This window comes from Littorina saxatilis, linkage group LG14, assembly GCF_037325665.1.
Source record: "Littorina saxatilis isolate snail1 linkage group LG14, US_GU_Lsax_2.0, whole genome shotgun sequence".
Lineage (NCBI taxonomy): Eukaryota > Metazoa > Mollusca > Gastropoda > Littorinimorpha > Littorinidae > Littorina > Littorina saxatilis.
Window position 1 is genome coordinate 7,875,392 of NC_090258.1, and position 21,181 is coordinate 7,896,572.

The 21,181-nt window shown below is 40.3% G+C and overlaps 1 long non-coding RNA gene across 3 annotated transcripts in view; it reads left to right on the plus strand.

The window, feature by feature from the left end:
• LOC138947034 (uncharacterized) overlaps positions 1-21,181 on the plus strand; it is a 61,281-nt gene that overhangs the window by 339 nt on the left and 39,761 nt on the right. For all 3 annotated transcript variants that reach the window (XR_011449525.1, XR_011449527.1, XR_011449526.1), the window contains exons 2-3: positions 1,225-10,059; positions 10,925-20,287. This is a non-coding gene — a long non-coding RNA (uncharacterized lncRNA). The remainder of the gene's footprint in view (positions 1-1,224; positions 10,060-10,924; positions 20,288-21,181) is intronic.

Below are 21,181 nucleotides of genomic sequence, written 5' to 3' on the forward strand. Positions count from 1 at the left end.
CAAAGTTATGATGTGATTTTGTGTTTTTGTCTTGAGTGGGATTGTAAAGGTTTTGAAAAGAGAGAAGTTAAGAAAGAAAGAACATTATTGCGAGAGAAAAAAATGCCATTTCAGTTCCTGTTCAGTCTTTTTACTTCTGCGTTTAAAACACTAACAGCTCAAACCAGAATTTGAGCAGCTGTTCTGATTCATTCCATATGGACAATCTCCGTATAAGTTTAGAAATGATTCGAGGTATGTGGTGTTTCGTGTATTTCATCAGAGTGAATAACTGCGTAGTTTCACGGGTTTACGTGGGCGATATTGATTGAAAAGGGGAAGGGAAAGTTCGAGAATGTGTGTCGTGTGACGTCAGAGACAGACGCGGCGTTATGTGGGAACGTCCACAATGGTTGGCTGAGCTTTGCCCTATTTATAGCCCCGTTGTGACGTTAGTCACGTAGGCGGCTGACTGAATTTCGTTTTTGTGAGGGTGACTGATTTCCCTTCCTAAAGCTAAGGGAGTGGCTACGTCACTCATTGCTGATTAAATTTGCCTAGATGTCTCATAAATTTGTGATACTAATTATATTTTGGATGTACAATCTTGAATGTTTACATGGTAGAAGAGAAACTTATTAATGTGGCGATTCTTATGTATTCCTCGCAGTTGTTAGGACCTATTGACTAGTTCTGATCGTTAGATCAATATTGACCATCTTCACACACACACACACACACACACACACACACACACACACACACACACACACACACACACACACACACACACACACACACACAAACGCAGGCTCTATCACGCACACATGCATTCACTGATATGCTCTCACACACACATTCACTCATATGCTCCCACACACACACGCAAACACACGGAGACACACACACATCCGCGCACACACTCACCTCGCAGAGTCGCCCCTCATCTCCCCCCCCCCCCATCCCTCCTAAGCCGGTTTCACACAACTTTACCTTAGCCTATGCACATAGACTTGTATCAATACTCTGCTCTTCCTCAGCCTTTATAGTCATTTTGTCGACTATGCACCGTAATTTTCCTCGGTCAGAATTTTCGTCGCAGTTTCGGGTATTCGTTGTCATTTCGCCACAACTTCAATTTGTTTTGCGTTTCAACTGTGAATGAATCACCAACAGCCTTCTCTCCTTGCAGGTGACTGATGCATGTGTGACCAAATGTTTTCAATGCGCCTTTTCTTTCCGCAGAATAGAGAGGGTCCCGTAGGAATCGGTCAGGCCGGCAGCTCCCAGAGGGGAGATAATCATGGCTTCGACATTGGCAGGCGGTTGATTTCCATCTTCGTTGCTGATGATGAGTCAGGCCAGAGTTATCCTCCCTTTGTCGGCACCCACCCCCCTCCCAACTTCCCCTTATATTCCAGTTCGCCCCTACAACCTCATTCGGCCCATCATCCTGAGTCTTCGTCCTTAGCATTGCATCGCTGATGTTTGTCATCGTCCATAGTCAACGACTTCAACGACCTTTGGTTAGGATCCCTCCATCAGTTAGGCGGTTGCCTCCTCTTCACGGTTAAAGACCGAAAAAACGCTATAATACGGAAAACCTGTTGCTCTGCGATGAAATATATGCATTTACAATAATGCATTCTCTAAAGAAAAAAAGTGACGAAAACAAAGGGTTATGATAGAAAACCGAAAACATGTTGGACTTGCAAAGGTTTAGGAGAAAGATGAACAATGAACAATGTTATTCAAAGGTTGCTTTTTGCATAGAAACTTAGTATTGCACTGTGAATATTTTATGTAAGGCCTAATATATTCACAGTTCAATACAATTGGGTTGTGAATTAGCAGTTAAGTTGATTATCAATCGAACTTAACCTCAGAACTTGTAAAACCTCGTACTAAGTTGTGTCTGGTTTGTGCTTTGTGACTATTTTATGTAAGGCCTAATATAGGCACAACATACAAGCGTGATGTTGCGAAATGTATCGAGAGAAACTAAAAATGGTTTATACTATGATTTTTGACGAAACCGAATAGACTGTCCACGTATTGTAACAGAGTGGGTCCATTATTCACAAATGTAAACTTGAACTGGAAAATGAAACAATAATTATGCCTATTCACTGACCACTGTGGTATCTACCTGGTTTGAAATTATTCAAGGTATTTTTACCTGCAAATTTAACCCGACCCACAAACCATTATATTTATTGCTAATTATGATTGCATTTGGTTACAAATTGAATGCTTTAACCTCTCTGCTGTTTTCTGTACTTCATTCAAGCACTGAACCTTTTTGCAAAACTTCACCTGAAAATTTTTCCATTGATTTTCATGTAAAAATCTGCCTTTTGTTTTTAATTGTCTGGGTTTGCCGCTGTAAACTGCGCATAGTGTTATTCGCTGCGCCTTAAACCAATCGTGTATCCTGTTTGAAAACATACATAGCGTGAATCGGATGTCATTTGTTTATTCTGCATTCACAAACAAACCTTGTTATTTATTTCGTTTCTGATAATGTCGGTTCACTCCAAATGGAATATTTCTTTCGAACTGAAAATCTCCAGTTTTACTTATTTACTGCAATGTGTTGGCCGTCGAAATATGTTTGAAATCGGCTTAAACACAAACATACTGAATTCATCAAAGGTGAATTAAACACTTTACCCGTTTTATCTTAGACTACCAGAACCACAGAAGTCTTTTGAATCCTTCATTTTGTCAAAATTGTGCAAAACTGATACTACAAATGTTGGGAAGTGATTTACAGCAATAGAAGTTCTGAGATTTAAATAGAGTACAAAATGTTGCGAAAGTGTGAAACAAATAAGTCTGGAATTGTTAACAACACGATGTTTTTTTCTGTTATCATACACACTACAGAAAAAGGTGCTTACAATGGTTTGAAGACATAATAGTAATGCCGTGTGTTTTACGGATGTTTGCTGTGCTTGAATATCTTCTATTCCGTTTACCTGTTAAACATGTCAGTCGCTGTGTTTTGGAAATATCATGTTCCGAGTTCGACCAATTGCATAACACATGAAAAAATATGTATGTGGCATTGTATGTAATATGTGCGTCTATGGCGACATGTTAATTGTGATCGTGACCAGGAGAGTCTGTGATCGTTGCTATTGTCTTCATGACTGGTGTAGTTTAAACTCGAACTGCAGACATACTGTAGAGCGTGTATGTGAGACACAGAATGGTATAGTGTAGTTTAAACTCAAACTGCAGACGTACTGTAGAGCGTGTATGTGAGACACAGAATGAAATAGTGTAGTTTAAACTCAAACTGCAGACATACTGTAGAGCGTGTATGTGAGACACAGAATGGTATGTCAGCAGAAATGTAAAAGAGGGTGAGAGAGAAGAGCGCTTCGTGTCAAGAGCGAGTGAGTGAGGGAAAGTTGCTGACGAGCAAGCGAAATGGAGAGAACTGGGAAACAGCATGAGAGAGAGAGTGCAAGACATGCTGAAAGACAAGTGGAAGGGAGACAACCAGGGAAACAAAGATGGCTGAATGCACATGAGAGAGTGCTGAGAGAGAAAGTTACCACCAACATTCAAGCCTGGGAAAAGCTGTGTGTATGAGGAAATGTGAACAATTCAGGGAAGAGAATGAATGAGAGTGCAAGTCAAGCTGGACACGCTAGTGGAAGGGAGATAACTTGAAAATGGAGAAGACGAAGAAGCAAGATTTCTATGAATGAAAGCGCTCACCTATATGGTTTGAATGCAAACGTAAAACGGTAGCAAGAAAGAGGTGAAAATCTACTTCGTAAGGCAGTGTAAAGATCGTGAGTCATTGAAGAGAGCATGTCGACTGCGTGAGCAACAGGCAAGGAAATAGAGAGGAAGAGTGGATGTGTTTCATGAGATGTTCAACAAAGCTAGCTTAGATATATTGAGACATAGAGCTACATAATAGTACAAGAGAGGAAGCTTAGAATGCAACGATGAAAGTAGACTGAGTGGAAGAACAGGGAGAGTGAAAAAACTAGTTTATATTGTTTGCTTAGCAAATATCAATAGAAGTAATGTATAGAAGAAACATGAAATATAACGTAAGAACATTTGAATATCGAAGCTTGATTTTACATACGAAAATACTTACTTTCAGTTGGTTTTTGCCCTTTGACTAGAAGAGAAGAAGAAAGCCTTGTTTGTGCAAGCCAGGGAAGGTTGCAAGTGTATAAAATAAGGAATCATAACAAGATTCAGAGGAATAGGAAAGGGCGTCAGCCTGAAATGATTGAAAAGTAGCAGTTAAGGAGTGAGTGTGTGAAATTCCAAAGGTGCTTATGGTAGATATTGAATGATTGCGCATGTTGGTTTTTCAAGTCCCTTCTACCTTTCTGGTTGATGCATATCTGTAATTATGAACCTGAGTAGTGATTCACATACTTCACTTTTAACCTTTCATTGGAAAGATGGAACAAAAATATTGTACATGTATTTCGATTATGTTTTTGGAGATATTGATTGCAAAAGTTTTGCAGATTTTAAACCTTCATAGAAAGGCGTTTGAATTTACAGTGAAATTTATATGTTACCGTGAGTACTATTTGAAACAATCATTACTGAAAAGACAGTGAAATTTATATTTTTCCGTGAGTACACTTTATGAAAACAATCATTGCATTAAGGGCGTGTACAAATTTGGTTCATTGGAAGTTGTGTTGTGATTTAGGGTGTGAACAAGTTATGTCTGTGACTGTGAGAAGCTGCACTTTATGTTTGATATCAGGGAAGGAATAAGTACCGGTGATACAAATTCCGACTGAAGATTGTAAGTCTGGTGATAAGCTACTTGCGAGCTTTATTAATAACAATCTTGATCAGTTCTGCGTGAGTTTCTGAAAAAACATGCTAAATGAAGCGCAAACTGTCTCTGTTTGAACTAACCTTTAATTGCAGGAAATTAAATCTACAACTGCATGTTACAATGTCAACAAGGTATAAACTACATTAAAGATGTACACTGTATGATGTGAAAAAGGGTGGAAAACGAGAAAGAAGAAAGAAAAAAGAGAAGAAGAAAAAAAGAAAAGAAAAAAAAGATGAAAGAAAAAAAGAGAAGCAAGAGAGAGAAAAGAAAAAAAGAAAAAAAGAGAAGAAGAAGAACAAAAACTGAATAAAACTAAGACCGTCGATTTATCTGCTTGTTCCCGCTTTGTGATTCAGTTGTGCTTAGTATTAGCACTTGTCCTTTGTGTATTTCTTCGCCTGCGTCGGGTGATAAATTTGTCACAAGCAACTATATTCATATTTTTTTTTAAAAATGGCGAAAATTGATTTGTTTTCGTGATTTTCACGTATTTGACCAAAGACTTTAAAAGAATGCGAATTAACAACACTGCAGCCTAGACAATGAACAGCCTGTCATCTTGTTTGCATAACACTTCACAATTTACTTAGCACCGCACAAACTCACAATTGACTTAGAGCTTCATGAATTACTTTGAATTTAGAGATTGCTTGTGGCAGATTTATCTTTGATATAATTCGGTTTTGTATCCTCCGAATTCAGGTGTAATGTGGTTATGGTTGTTTGGTATTTTAACTTTAAGAAAGGACATTGAGATTGATATATATGCTTCAAAAAAGGAATCGAGGTCCTTCTCACAATAGCCTCCTTCACGTCCTACGCATGTCTACCTTGTCTCATCTTGCTACAAACCATCACGAAAACGCCTCGGCATTTCTGCCAGCACCGCCTACAGATTGCATTCCCTATCTGCAAATTTCTTTGTGACTGTTGAACTCAAGCTAGTCAACTAGTCTCGCATCAACCTACGACAATTCCTGCTCATCATCCTTTCGCAAGAAAATCCTGTGCGCTTCTTCTTTCGGCATACAAGCATCACATCTGCCCCGAAGTGTGCTACAAACATTCGATCACAACGCTGCAAAGAAGCGTTCCTCAAGTCTTTGGTTCAGCTTTTGCTTCACTCTCACATAACATACGCACCAACTGATTTCTGACAACGCTTTGTGCAGTTCAGTGTTACGCTGTGTTACGTGTGTGTCGAGAAAAGCAGGAACTTATGAAATATGTGAAGACAAAGACTAATTATGAAAATCTGCACGATAAAAGAACCATGCTGTCCAAGAATTTCCCATTGCACTGCAAACCCTTTGGTTCAAGTTGTTGTTGCCTGCATTTATTTGGCCTTCGGCCGTCTTCGCACTACTTCTCTTGACCAACCTTCCCATGTTGATGTCTTATCGTCTGCAAGTAACGACCTCTGCTACTTTCACACTACTAAGTCGTCCGCGTAGTTGCTACAGACTTCTACTGTCGCCCGCAATCCGACCCTTCTACTGGTTCTGCTTCTCCACCCCTTTGCTTACTCTACAACTCCACTGAGACCACGCGTCGCAATGTTAACCACCCCTTGTCTTCTGTTGTGTCCTGCGTCCTTCCAACTATCTCTTCGTCGTCTTCCCCTGCCTCATAGCAAGACGCCTGCCAAAGGTGCACCACCCAGCCGGCTCATCCCTTTGTTTTGGCCTACATAGTCTGAATTTTCTTCAGTCCCTGAACTGTCCTCTTTGTTAACCTTGAGCAGTGCTTGCTCGTCTACCTTACCTTCAAGTATCCAACTGGTGCACATGCTACGCTACTGCCAAACCCTTCTGGAACTAAAGAAAACCAATCACTGCGCCTTCTTTGGCCGTACCCTGCTTAACTCTAAATCAAGCTTCCTACGCTCCTTTACAGAGTATCGTATCAACCTGCCTCTAAACACCTTGCTTTTGGGACCAAGTATTGAACCTCTTCTCGCAGTCTCCTGTAAACCCTCCACTAGTTCTATCATCTCAGCCAATCTGAATGCATCCAATTGAGACTTGCCATCCCGACCTAATACCTAGCCAGTGTCTTCTCACCCATTAGACTCGAGCTACCAGTACCATGCTGCCTTCAACCCATAACCCAAGAATTAGTCTGCTTAGTTATGGAGAATCTGACTCCGTTTTTCCACTCAACTCCAAGCTGCCCTAAATGTTGCCGTCTCTCTCCATAGACCTTGCTTCTAGTCGTCGTTCTTCTATACACAACCCCCTGTATCTCCCACGTTCTCCGTCACTCCAGTACTACACTGCTTCTCTTCTGTTGTCAGCGCTCCACTTTCGCCCTCTTCAATTGTCTACTACTGTGTACATTACAACATCTGTTTCTCCACAAACGTCTTGAGACTTTCGTTTTCTTCATTATTAGGCAAGAACAGTCCCAAATGACGAGAGTGATAGCCACACACACAAAAAGTGGAGGGAAATTCTTGGACACATTGGGCCTACTTTTGCTTTGTCAACGATTCTCAAACAATGCGTTTAAAAGATGGAGTAAAACAAAAGCTTGCACGACAGCCAACGAAGGTTAGAAAAGAAAAAGCTGGTTAAAAAGAGAAAGAAAAAAAAAAAGAGTGAGAAAAAAGAAGAAAGAAAAAAGAATGACAACAAAAAAAAGAATGACAAAAAAAGAGTCGCACAAAAAAGAAAAAGAAAAGAGTGACACAAAAAAAAAAGAGTGAAAAAAAGAAGAGAAAAAGACGATGATAGATACAGGATAAAAGTGAAGGCTTTTGGTAAGTCGAAGGTCGAGTTTACTGGCAATCTAATTAGAGGTTATATTCTTAGTCTGGTTCTTGTTTGCAATGCTGCTTGCTTTGGGAAATGCATACACTTGCGTGTATGAAGGTTATTTACAGTACTGACATACAGTACCATTACATATGATTAATCTACAATTTTATCATTATTTTCTGTGTTTTCAACGCATGCTTTGAGGCAATGAGGTACGCATTAAGACATTTGAAATTTCATTCATAGTCGGTTCGAGCTGTGACAACATTACTGGTTTTATTTAGACTATACATCAAAGCTAAAACGGTGTTACTTACAAAACAAAGTGCTATAAAGTCTACCGGGTGAAGGGTTATAAGAACACTGACAATTGATCAAGACATTGCAAGACTGTGACGAACATATTAGTGGTTGTTTATGTGTACTGGTGCATATATATATATGCCATGTCAAAAAATTTCCCCAAATCCTGTTCCAAGTCTCTCGCATTCATGGACATACATGCCAATAACCGTCAAGCCCACAACCTTCCATCTGCTGAGGGTAGATGAAGGTCTGCATTCCCCACACGCCGACATCAACATCCGAGGGTCCAAACGCACCTCCCAAAAGTCTGCACTTTTGCAAGGGTCTACTCGTCCGCGTCTGAGGGTCTTCCGAGAGTTCACACCGAGGGTTGGCCTGTCTCCGAAGGTCAACAGTCTCCGAGGGTCTGCCGGGTCTTCCAGGGTCTCTGAGGTGTCTTCGTGGTGTCCGATGGTCCGCCGGGTCTCCGAGGGTCTCTGTGGGTCTTCCGAGGGTCCGCCTTGTCTCTGAGGGTCCCACCAGGTCTCCGCTGGGGTTTACAGGATCCACTGGGTGTCCGAAGGTCTGCCGGGTCTCTGGGGGTCTGCCGGGTCTTCGTAGGTCCACTGGGTCTCCGAGGGTCCGCTGTGTCTCCGCTGGGTCCACCAGGTCTTCGCTGGGGTTCAGAGGGTCCACTGGGTCTTCCTCGCAGGTCTTCTGGGTCTCCGAGGGTCCGCCGGGTCTCTGAGGGTCTTCCGGGTCTCTGAGGGTCTTCCGGGTCTCTGAGGGTCCACCAGGTCACCCTGGGGTTCACTGGGTCTTCGCAGGTCTACTGGGTCTCTGAAGGTCTCCTGGGTCTTCATAGGTCCGCTGGGTCTCCGAGGGTCCACTCGATTTCCGAAGGTCCGCTGGGTCCACCGGGTCTCCGCTGGGGTTCAGAGGGTCCACTGGGTCTTCGCAGGTCTACTGGTCTCCGAGGTCAGCCGGGTCTCTGAGGGTCTCCCGGGTCTTCATAGGTCCACTAGGTCTCAAAGGGGTCTACTGGGTCTCAGAGTGTCCGCCTGTTCTCCAAGGGTCTCTGAGGGTTTCCTTGGTCTACTCGGTACCTGAGCATCTCATGGGTCTGCAAACGTCCACCAACTTTCCCGGGGTCTGGAAGGGTCAACTGGGTCGTCTGCCTTCGTTACAAGAATCCCTTGGTCCTCTGCACCTTCTCATCCCTGCCACCTCATCCACCCCATCTCCCCCGTCACACTTCCAAAGACAGCACTTCAAGAATGGCCCCTACCCTCCATGTCAAGTTCCAACGAACTTCTCCTGTCTATCTTCTGCCCGTCACCTTTATCATACCCTCGGATCGCGATGGCTGGGATTTGATTACCAGGGAGTATAATACGGTTTTATATTGCATTGGCTCGCCTTGTTGTATTTGTGGTGATATCCTAAACTATTTCTCACTAAGTATTTCCTCATTTCACCAGCCTAACTTTAAACTTCCTTTGACTTGTACATTCAGCATTATCCTATCTGTTCTGTTGAGATAGCGTCGATTTAATCAGATTATTGAATACTGGATTGATATTAAAGACATGCTATTATACCCTTACCTTTTAATAGATACGCTTACTGTGAAATTCTAGAGAAGTTTGTTTCCCTCAGTGTCTCGCTCCTTTGCTTTTCATATTAATGCAGGTCGACTTCAATCCTGTGCCCGACCATTCCCGTTCTCTGTATATGGTACCTGTCAGTCAAGTCTTCTTCAACCATCATACATACTCCTTCCGGCACTGCATTTCTCCCATGGTGGGTCCTCTGGTCCTTTCATCACTGCCAGAGCCGTGTCCTTGCCTGGGTCCCTCTCGTCCTTTTCCGTGGTGTGCGCTACACTCAAGCTTAGGAGGAGCTGCTTAGACTCCAGTCCGCTGCGGCTCTTCTTCGATGGGTTCTTGCGATTGGTCCCTCGCTGTTCCGTCGTCGTCTTCGGTCCCTTGGCCGCAGCCCAGGAAGAGCGAGTACGAGACGGGTCCTAGTGGTTCCTAGCTGGGGTATCTGGGTGTCTTGGAGTCCAGGTGTCGAGCGGTCCTCCCCTGAGGTCCAGTAGCCTCCTGTCCGTCTTCTTTGCTGTCCCAAGCCCAAGTTCTGCCCTGTTTGAGACCATGCCAAAGCTGGCTAAGCCAACTGTTTCAGGTTTTTGAGGTAACTGCATGGTTTAGAAATTGTTCTGTTAACAGTATTGTTGCCTTGGGTTTTTTTTTGTTTTTTTTTGTTTTTTTACAGTATGTACATGGGCAGTGATAAAAACAACGCGGGGAAAAAAACCGCAGCCGTAAGTTATGGACTGAGTTGATAAGCTTTTATGTGAAGTGGGGACAACAGGTTTGGGTCTTCATCAATACACGACGGTTTAAGTAATACATTCTCAAAATACTGTGGTTGTGAAATCACAAATTATGGGTCCTTGTTGCTATCAGTTCCCCAATGATAATAATAATAATGTAGAAACTGTGTGTGTAGAACGTGCATGAGAATGGTAAACTTGACAAAGTAGATGACGGTGTAGGCAAGACATTGTTGGTAATACACGAATAGAAAGCTTAATAATAGGGGGGGGGGGGGATGATTTTAGAAAATAAGTATTGGTAAAACACGAATTAAAGTTTATTATAAGGGGGAATGACTTTTGCAAATAAAAAATGTTGGTAATACACGAATAGAAAGCTTATTATAAGGGGGAACGACTTTAGCAAATAAAAAATGTTGCCGCTAATACACAAATGGAAAGCTTAATTATAAGGGTGAACGACTTTAGCAAATAAAAAATGTTGGTAATACACAAATGGAAAGCTTAATTATAGGGGGAATGACTGTACTAAGAACATAAAACAGGATCCCACGAACGTATAGAGGGAGATAATTTGAACGGTTGTGTTCTTACTTTTTAGGGTCAACCTGTCTATTTAAGTAAATAACTTTGAAAAAGAAAAAAAAAAAAATACGGCAGTAAAAAAATAAAAAGCTAAAACCCATGAGCGTTACGACTGTGTGACACTTTATTTTACAGGACTTTTTGTTTCCGCGGAAGGTTTCCTAATCACTCCCCTCTCATCAGAATCCCTTGCAAGCAAGAAGTCGCTAGCGATTCCTCTCAGTCTACGGTCCTTCCCAGCACAACGATCGTACTTGAGATCCATCTTACCTGTCTTCATCCAACTCAGTCTGTCATCGCTATGAAGACTCCGTTCCGACTGCTATCGCTACCGTGTTCGAGAGGTCGAGCCGTTTCTTGGCGCGGAAAACCTGCCGCCACTGCTTTGGAGTGGAACGGTCGTCTGTTTGCATGAAGAATGCAGGGAGTAGAACTTATGTGTGTTAGTGTGAGAGTGGGTGTTGAAAAACTTTAAGAAGAATATTTGTGTCTCTGCAAATCTCACTACATCGAGTAATATAACTGTTTAATTTATGTAACTCATCCTACGTCACCGCTGAAGTAAAAGTGTTTCTTGAGAATGTTAAAGAATGAGATCCAATACTGCTGAAGTGAAAATATCTTAATTTTTGGTTATTAAGATTTAACAAGAGTCCTCTTATTCAAAACTAATGAACGTCAAGTCTACTTTGATACCACAATTTAGGGGAGTAATCATTTCATATTTCTGGGAACCTGTCTTTTCTCTTTTCTCCCAAGCACCACAATTTGAAAACTCGACAAGCCTTCGATGAAGACCTGAAGTCTTCTTCTCCACACCACAAACACACGTCCCCAAGCCTGTGTGACGAAGTCCAAGGCTGTCACCTTTTGCATTCCACCTGCACTTGGGTCTTCTGTCTCTGGGCTGTCCCCTTATATTATTCTTCAAATGCTGACTCGCGCGAATGCCGCAGCTGCACTCGGGGGTATAGAGCACACTGATTTTCATCGTCACGAGAAGCCAACATTTCGACATATCGGCGAATTTATTTTGGGACCCGGGAGGTGGTAAGAGAGGTAATGACTTCAATGTGATTTGATGAACATAGATTTAAGCAAATAGTTTTTGTTATTTATTACTGGTACATTTGTTATAAACGTCTCTATTTGCTGTACTTATTTGTATCTGGAAAAGACTGTACACTACACGGTATTTAACTGGAACTTAATGTTTGACTTGTCAAGGTTTTCATTGAACAGATATTTACCAAAACCAACAGTTGGGAAAAAGAGTGAGAAAAATATGACTTCAATGTTGATATTTATTTTTATGAAGTATTTGGTATCGAACAAAAGATGGTTTTATTAGATGTTGGGATAGGGAACATGCTTTGCAGATATTTTACAGGTTGTTCCAAGGCAAGAAGGTATAACAGCTAATAGTTCATCGGATGGGTTGCTCTTCGATGAGTCATCTTGTCTGTCTTCGTGTCTTCGGTTCGGATCCGAGATAATACACGTTCGTGATTTTGCAAGACCTCACCGGTTGTTTAGTGGAAACAGTGTCTTCAAAAAGAGCGGTATTATTTTGAAAATATTTTGATTGGTGTTTGAGATGTTTACAAATGTTGAGCAAAGTTGTTGGTAACCTAGTTTTTGAGAGATATTACACAATTTTGATAAGTATTGAGAGCAATGTTTAATGTGGTTTTATATATTCTTTCATAGTCACGTTTATTCAATATATTTTTGTTTTTTTAACATTTTTTCAAAGTGTTTTTTTTGTAAAAGGAAGAATAGACAGCTAATAATGTAAATGAATGATTAAATCGGTAAGAAGAGTGTTGGATCTCGTATTTGTAATGTGTTTGGGTTGGGGGGCGCGACATAGTTTCTTTTGTAGTTTATTACAGAGACCAAGCAGGGAAGTATAGGAGCTGTGCGCAGTTTTGTCCAGTTGTTGTCACAATATCAAGCGGTTCATCATCGTAATACCCCCACCAGAGTCATGGCGAAATGGGTTGTAGGAGTTCCTTGCGGACCATTATCGGATGTAAGCGCTGTTACGTCTGTGTTTTTTGTCTTGTTTATTTTAAACATTTTTGTTTGAAAATTATTTAGGCGTTTTAATTTTGTTTGACGTTTTTTTTTCTCAATGGTATATTAATTTGTTTTTATAATTGCTATCGGTTGATCATAGCACATATTGGATTTTCTTTTTAAAGTGTGGGAAATTACTATTTAAAAAAAAAATTGTTTTTAATTCTTGGATTTTTTAAAAATCACCATTGTCTTTTTTAAGATTTGCTTTTTTCCTTGTTGGGGTTACAAATGGTTATTTAGTTGTCATTTTGTTTGCACTTGAGGTGAATGGTTTTATTGAGAAAACATATAGCAAAAAGATTGTGGTTAAAAAAAGAAAGTGTTTTAGAGTAATGAATGCCCCCAGAGTGACCCTGCTAGGAAATAGAAAACACAATTAAGATAAAGTGTTTCAAGCAATGCTTCAATAAAACTCATAGAGTGCAAAAGTATTAGTCTTAGGGAAATGCGAGTTGGGGGGCATAGCGCATTGCTTCAGAGTATTTTCAGATATTGTCCCGCCGGCCGTGTTAGCGTCGTCCCAAAGGCGAGATTCTTTGGTGATGGCCTCACGGATTAAGTCGTCGTCGTCGTCGTCGTCGTTGTTGTCGTCATCTGTGCCAAGTTACCGAGGTGCCGAACGATGTCGGAAGTGTACCTAACCTAGTGCAAGTAGTTCAATATCTACCCGGGAGTAACATATGTTAAAAGTGAACTGGAAAAGAAATGGTTGTGTCAGTGTTACAAGGAATGCCTGGTTGTTTTATTTTGCATATTATCTTATTTATTCATAAGGGTCATAGTGGCTCGCTGAAGAAATCGTTCAGTTTTGTATTTTTTTGGTCGAACTGAGAGGGTTGCGAGTGTTGCCTTTGAATGAAAGTGTTAATGTGTTAAAAGTGTTCAGTTGACGCTCAATAGGAGTGTGGGATGAAGAGGTATGGATAAGTTATTGGTTTTGCTTTTAGAAGAACACGAAACTAGAAATCATTATTTTCAAATAAGGGTGTAAAATGGAAAATTAGATGTGTGTGTGCGCTTGTGTTGGTATGCAAACGTAGGGGTCGCCGTATGTTTAGTTTGATTTCAGAAAATCAAGTTGGTCAAGCATTCGAGAAAGTTATGACTACAGTAAGAAAATACCATGTCTTCGTCTCACCCACAATCAGTCTTCACCCTACCCGCGTCATGTGGTTTGCTTTTTTCCTCTTATACAAATCCCACAATTGGTATTGAAATGGTTTTGTGTCTTGTTTATTGCTGGGTTTTGTAATTGTTTTGTTTATCATAAACAAATTCTTCGTGGTAATGAATGGATCATTTAGTTTGTCACGTGTATTTTCTCAATTATCGTTATTATTATTATTATTATTATTATTATTATTATTTTTATTTTTATTATTGATTGTATATTGCCATTCCAAAAAACTTGTCGTTTTATTTCATCTTTTTGTTTTTGTTGAAGTGTCTGATAAAATTGCTTTTTCTATTGTATTAATCGAACAAAATGGTGGAATACATAGAGGTAGAAGGGAAAGGGGCATAACCTAACATGTTACAGGTTTAAACCAAAACTCGCCCCTGCGACCGCAAGTAGCTCCGCTCTTCACATCATCTCATCTCAAGCCTAAAGTCGACCAAGCCGACAATCCTTCAACCTTAGATTTATTTTCGGAATGTTTTCTCGTCGTCGGAATGATCGTGTTTTCGGGCGTGTGTTCACCGGTATCAACCTCTACAAAGGCGTGCTCAAGTATTCTTCGTATGATTCGTAAGAGAATGTGTTTTTATTTTATCAAGTTTACGAGTTGAGGAAGCACTAAAATGTTAACATCTGATAGATGAGCGAATGTTATCATTTTTTACTGTCTTGACGAGATCTTCAAATGCGCTAAATTCTTACAAAATGTGTACAGAAAATAAGACAAAAGAGTGACTAGAGAGTCTGTGATCAATCAACAACAACATAAAAGTCTGAAAATTATGTCTTCTAATTAAATAGATTTTGTGTTCATTTGGATGCAATGGGAAAGGGTCGGGTAATCAGTATTTTTCAGAGAAACCCACACAGCCTTTGCACGACGTCTTCCAAGTCTTGGCTTCTGTCTATCATACAAGCAACTACTCAAGACTCAACATGACTTCAAAACATCGTCCACCATACTCTTTGCCGTCGGTCTGTTTTATGCCGTCTTCGACTTTCTGGTATTGAAATGAAAATTATCTATCCGTTAAGATACGAGTTTTCTGGAGAGAAAAAAACACGGTGCTATGAAAATGCATAAAGATGCCTTTAACGGCCATAGTTTACGAAGTAATATCATCATTTCAGTTGCGATTATTAAAGTTTTGAGTTTTAACTCTACCTGGAAAGAAAATGATCTAAAAGCAGTTTGTATAAAATAAAAAGACAATGAAGCATACTCTTGTTAACAAGAAACCCAAGAAGATGAATATCATATTATGTGTGTGAATTGTTTCACTGGATGTATATGGGAGAGGGGCAGATAACCAAATTATTTTCAGAAAAAATGGCTGTTTGAAAAAAACAAGAGCAAGGTCCCACACTTCAGCGGCCGTTCAAGATTTGTCGGCCACAAACCGGTTTTGATCTCCTTCAAATTCAATCCACATTGCCTCGGAGTCGTACCTCGTGTCGAGATCGTCTGGTATTACATTTACTATATTTGTGCGTGTTGTCCTGAGAGTTAAACAAAGTGAATACACGAATGAAGGAAGTGATATATGGATGAAAAAGAAGAAAAGTGCATGGATGTTATCAACTTTAAAGACCCACTAAATCAAACGTTATGATCGCAATGCAAGTTGATGTTTTGCTGAGAGAAACCAAATGAATGAATGGAAATCGGAGTGATTAATAACTGCAAGACTTACGAAACTATTTTTGATTTCTGTGTGTAGACTTTAAGTTAGTAGTTGGATGTGAGGGAACAGGGTGGGTTGTCAGTTTATTTTCAGAGCGTTTTCGTTTCTCGGAGCAAGAAAACAGGGGTCCGTCAGGCTTCATGTGAAGTTCCTCCCAGAGTCCCCATCTGAACGGAAACTCCCACCACCTGTCGTCTTATTCTCGGATGTCAAGTCTCGCTGGTATTCAATGAGTGTTGTGTTTTACTGTGGTGTCATTGTCAATGGAACGATTCAGCAGAAAAGTTCAACGCTAAATGCACAATCGAAACAACCACAGTGGTTGATTAGAGGAAGAATGCAAATGAAAAGTGAAAGAAAACCATTCAAATCGTTGGAAGAAATTGAATGAAAGGAAGGCTGAAAAAGACAATGAAACAACAACAAATGTGAATGTGAGATGTTTTGTGTGAAGGAATGTACTTGACCCAAACAAGACTATGTTAACGGCTTATATGCAAACGGTTAGCCAGTCATCGTTTCCTCGTGTATGTATTACCGTGGATGTATGGGAGAGGGCTGGGTAATGAGTATGTTTTCAGAGCACAACGATCCACAAGTTGAACTAGAGCAAGAGTTCCTGCATCGTGTAAACTCATCGGCTGTACTGGATGTCCTATCTCATCGGAATATAAGGCAACATTTTTTGTCCTTTCTCATTTTAAAATATGTTCAAAATACATTAAGATAAGATACAATTACATAAAACCTGTATTGAAGAAAACGGGTTAAACTCGAATAAAAACGGCCACAGTGGTTGTTCGATTCTATCATAAAGATATTTTTCTTACACAATGAAACCTGAGAATTATGATTGCAAGTTATTTCACTATTATGTTTAACATTAAAACATCAATGATTGGTTTGGTTGTTCATGTCAGCGATGTTAGCTGGATGTATGGGGCAGGGTTGGGTTATCAGTATTTTTACAGAACTGAGTGGTCATGGAAGTTCTCCCATTCCAACACCAAGTGAACCCCTTCGTGTCATCAAGATCGTCTGTGTTTGGATCAGTGGTTCGTAAGTGTTTGTGTGTGTGTGGCACTGTCTGGTGTGTGATTCTGAACGTGAGAAGTTCAAAAGAAAGAATACGAAAGAAACATGAATACAAAAGAAGAGGAATAAGGCATCGTTTTGAATAAAGGAAGTGGAATTCTTAAACAAAAAGAAGAAAAAGTTCTGAAAAAGATGACGAAGAAAACGTGTTTTGTGAGCTTATCTAAGGAGGGGAAAGAACTACGCCTATTGCGAGAGAAAAAACCGACAAATATAGAATGATGGATGAAACAATAATGAAGACAGAAGCGAGGAAGAAAAAACATGCAATGTTGGCTGCACGGGGTAGGGACGGGTAAAAAGTATATATTTCAGATATGCGACAAGAAAGTGGAATTCAAGTCTCGTCATTATGGCTGCCCCCTACCCTCCCCTATTTTCCCACACCATCTTTCATCAACACAAGCTCCCGGGTTGCCTCGTACCACTTTCATCCTTCTGTGAGGCCAGTTGCCTGTTAGCCAACTTCATCCTTTTGTATGTCGTCTGAATTCGTCCCTCTCCTCTTCATATGAGCCGCCGGATGCGAGTTTTGTTGAGCTTTGGTCGTCGCGAAGGGGCTGGTATGCTTTTTTTTTGGTGTGTTCATTGATTTATATTGCACTTGCATGATTAAAATTGCCTTTGTAAAAAATATCTTCTGAAAAGTTAACCAGTGCCTGTTTTTGAAAAGAACAAAAGCATTTGTTTGTGTTAATTATTTTTTTAACGATTTTTTTTTTAGAACAAAACTAACTTAATGGCCATTAACCGCCTTCACATTTATTTGGGAATTCTTATCTATTTCTGAGGTAGCTGTTCTCCTCTTTGTAGTTAGAATGTGGACCTCGTAGAATGTCAAGTGTTTTTGCAGTACTTTCGTCCGCTCTGGAGATGCTGTTTATGAATGCACTGGACATAAGCTTGTTCGCTTCGTATTCACGCGCTGTTTCCTCGGAAAGGAGTTTTTTTATCTGGTAACCGTTTTTGTGCATCGTCTGTTTGAGTTGTATTTGTTGTATGTTGCAATATTTGAAAAAATTAGATTTTTTTTGGTCAATTTGTTTCGTTTTGTTTAGTTGGGGTCTCTTTTTTTAGTGCGATGTTTCATCTCAGTAAGTCGTTTTTGTGCTGTTATTTTTTGTATGCTACCGGTATCGGTGAATGATTAAAAAGCTGCAGATTTGTGCAAGATTGAAGCTGCAGTACGGACGGGAATTGTGTGAAATGAATGACATTCTGTCATTTGTTTATTATTGGATTCTTTTGAGACTAACACTAAGCACATTTACAGGATTTTCTTCTCCTGATCATTTATTTACTTTTACTTTTCAGTTTACTTTCCGTTTGTTGCAGCTTCAATCTTGTTTGCTGCCATTTCCATTTAGCTCTTGTTGTAATTGTGTCGGTTTTAGTTTGGCGCTTAGTTTTTGGCATTATAATATCAAGTGATGTGGCAATAAATGTTTAAGTAGAGTTTTGGTCTTAGGCAGTCGTTAACCCGCTTGTTTACAGAGATCTTGCACAAGACAAATGTGGAAAATGTCTGGGAAAGTGAACCGATGGCTCCATCCTGCGTGCTGCTCTTTGTATGGTCTTCCGCTTGTATCTTGGTACGACGCTGCAATTCGAACGCTGCTTCTAGCACTACATACGCTCTACGCTGACTGGTATAATATTTCGTGGTTTTTACTCGCTTTGTTGTCAATAATCATAAGAAAAACAGTAAGTTTATGATACAGAAAGGTCTGAAAAGAGTAAAACTGACATCAATTAATACCCACAAAAGTTGCGAAAATCAACGATGCATGAATAGAAGACACTAAGAGCTTACAATTGCACTTCTACTAAAATTTCGAGGTCTTATGAAATTGGACATGGTATAACACATTTTATAGGTAGGATGTGGGTGTGTGTTTCTATGCAGTGGTTTTTCAGGTTGTGCTATGTATGGCTTTCCCTATGGGCCCCCGTATTTTTACACTTCACATCGAGTCCTCCAACCCGCAAGGTCGTCTTTCCCGAGTCGTCTCTTTGACCCCATCAGTTATGCTGTATATCCTTCCTCTTTTAACCTCAAACCAAGGGAGACAACTCCTGATCTCGCGTCGCTTTGAATGTCATCTCATACACGCGTGCGGTTTACTTGGTATGAAAACCGGTAACGTCATTATGCACTTTTTGAATTGGCAACCAGCATGCAGGCAGTTTAAGAAATGTCAAGTCCTGTTAAGTGTTTCTTGTTTAAAATTGATCTAAGTGTTTCTAGTTTAAAATTGATCTATGTGAATAATCTTGTATGTTCCTTTCACTGGGTGCATGCTGGTTCTATTGATGCTGTTTGTATTGTATTTGCAAACCACTCTGGCAAGTATTTATTTGGTTGGATTTTTTCTTTTGATCAGTCGTCTTCGTGTTTAAAATGGTTCTAGACTTTCCTTATAATTGCATGGAAAATGTTAGATGCGTTATTGCTGAACATGTGAGACAGGGTGAATGCTGGTTTAGAAATCAGTGGGGGAGGTCTTTGCTCGTTATGCTTTTGCAGATAGAGAACTCTCAAGCTTATCGATGACACCCCATCATTAAAACCGTCGCCCCGGGTGAGATCTTCCTGCTTCATCTTTGCGTGTCGCATCCTTGCCGAGGCCTTCCTTCCCTGAAACCAGTCGAGCGTCGTTGTATATGCTTCCATGTTTCGCTTGTCTTCATCGGCTCGTGCGCGCATCCGGATCTTGAGTGGTTTGATGGTTGCATGTGGATTTTATTACATATCCATTTTTGGTTAATTCTTACACTTTCTCTTATCATTAGGTTTCCTAATCTTCAATCAACTGAGATAATTTTATTAATCAAGCTTATTATCAAAAGCTAAAGGGATACTAACACAATGCTGTTGACCCTAATCAGTTATAGAAAAATATTGTAGTAGTAGCTCTTTTGCACTCAACGTGTATTATTGTGAGAGAAAAAAAGTTCACTTAGGATGGGTAGGTGTGCATTTAGGCCTGTGCATGCGAGTCTTTCCAACAGCTTACACAACATCGCACCCTTAGCCTTCTGCACCATCTCTGGCGAGGTCTTCGGTCCACTCTGTTCCCCCGAGCCCCATCATATCGAGTAGTGAGAATCCTTGGAGATGCTGGCCTTCCCGCTCGTCAAGTCCCCGCCCGATCTACGATGCCCTGCATTCCTCTCTCCTTGGCTCCACCATCATCGTCCTGTAGGGTCTTCTTGGCCTCCTATCCAACCCTGTCCTCCGCTGGTCCGCGATTCTGTCTTCCTTCCCTGAAGCTTCCATAAGGGTCAGATGTCTATCCAGCCTCCCAAGCGTGTCATCGATTGGCCTTCGCCCTTCCATCCCTTTGTGTCGTCGCTGTCTTGGTCTTTGGCGACTTCTGTCCTATCCTGTGTGTCTGGGTCTGGTTGTCTCCGTGTGAAGTCCCTTGTCGACAACAGCTTGAAATGTTTGAGGTAATTGTATATTTTGAGGTTGACCACCACCACACTAGTCCATCACCACCACCATGCCCTGTTTTGCGATTTTAATGGGCTGTGTGTGTGTGTGTGTGTGTGTGTGTGTGTGTGTGTGTGTGTGTGTGTGATATCTTAGGCCTAAAAAAAAATAGGTGTGGTTACGGCAACCCGACCTACCCTATTTTTTGGGGCCGACCCTATAACTTTTTATTACATTTGTCAAAAAAATACCAAAAAACCAAGTAAACGAGTGCAGAAAACGCAATGAAAGCAAAAGCGCCCGAGTCGCACACTTATTTCCCTGTCAAGTAGGTTTAATTTGTACACATTAGAAAGAAGAAAAAAAAAAAAGAAAAAAGTGATTGCCTACCTTCCTACCCTATTTTTTTTGGCTATGTTACCGTAACCACACCTATTATTTTTTTTGGCCTTATTCGTGTGTTTGAACTTTTTTCAATATAATTTCCGTGAAAATCCTTCGACTTTTATTTTTGTGTTGGAATTCTTACTGTGCTAAAAGATTGTACATCCCCTGAACATGTGTTTGCTTTGTTCCATTTTGCTTTTAAGCTGTTCAAGTCAAAGTTTATGTCCACAGTGTTATTTTATTTTACTTGTTTTTATTATTTATTTATTCATCTTTCAATGAATATAATCCTCCTCTGCTCTTATATCCTATATCGGTCTTTTTATTTTTAATTATACATTTTCTGTTTGTTTATTTTGTTATTTGTTTACTTATTTATAGACACTTGCGTATCTACTTTTCACCCCATCCGTTCATTTTGTATCTATGCGCAATTATCTCCCTTTTATTTATTTGTTTTGTTATTTTAAAAAATGTTTACGTCATGTAGAAAAGAATATTAGACAAAACAATATGTTTTCTAG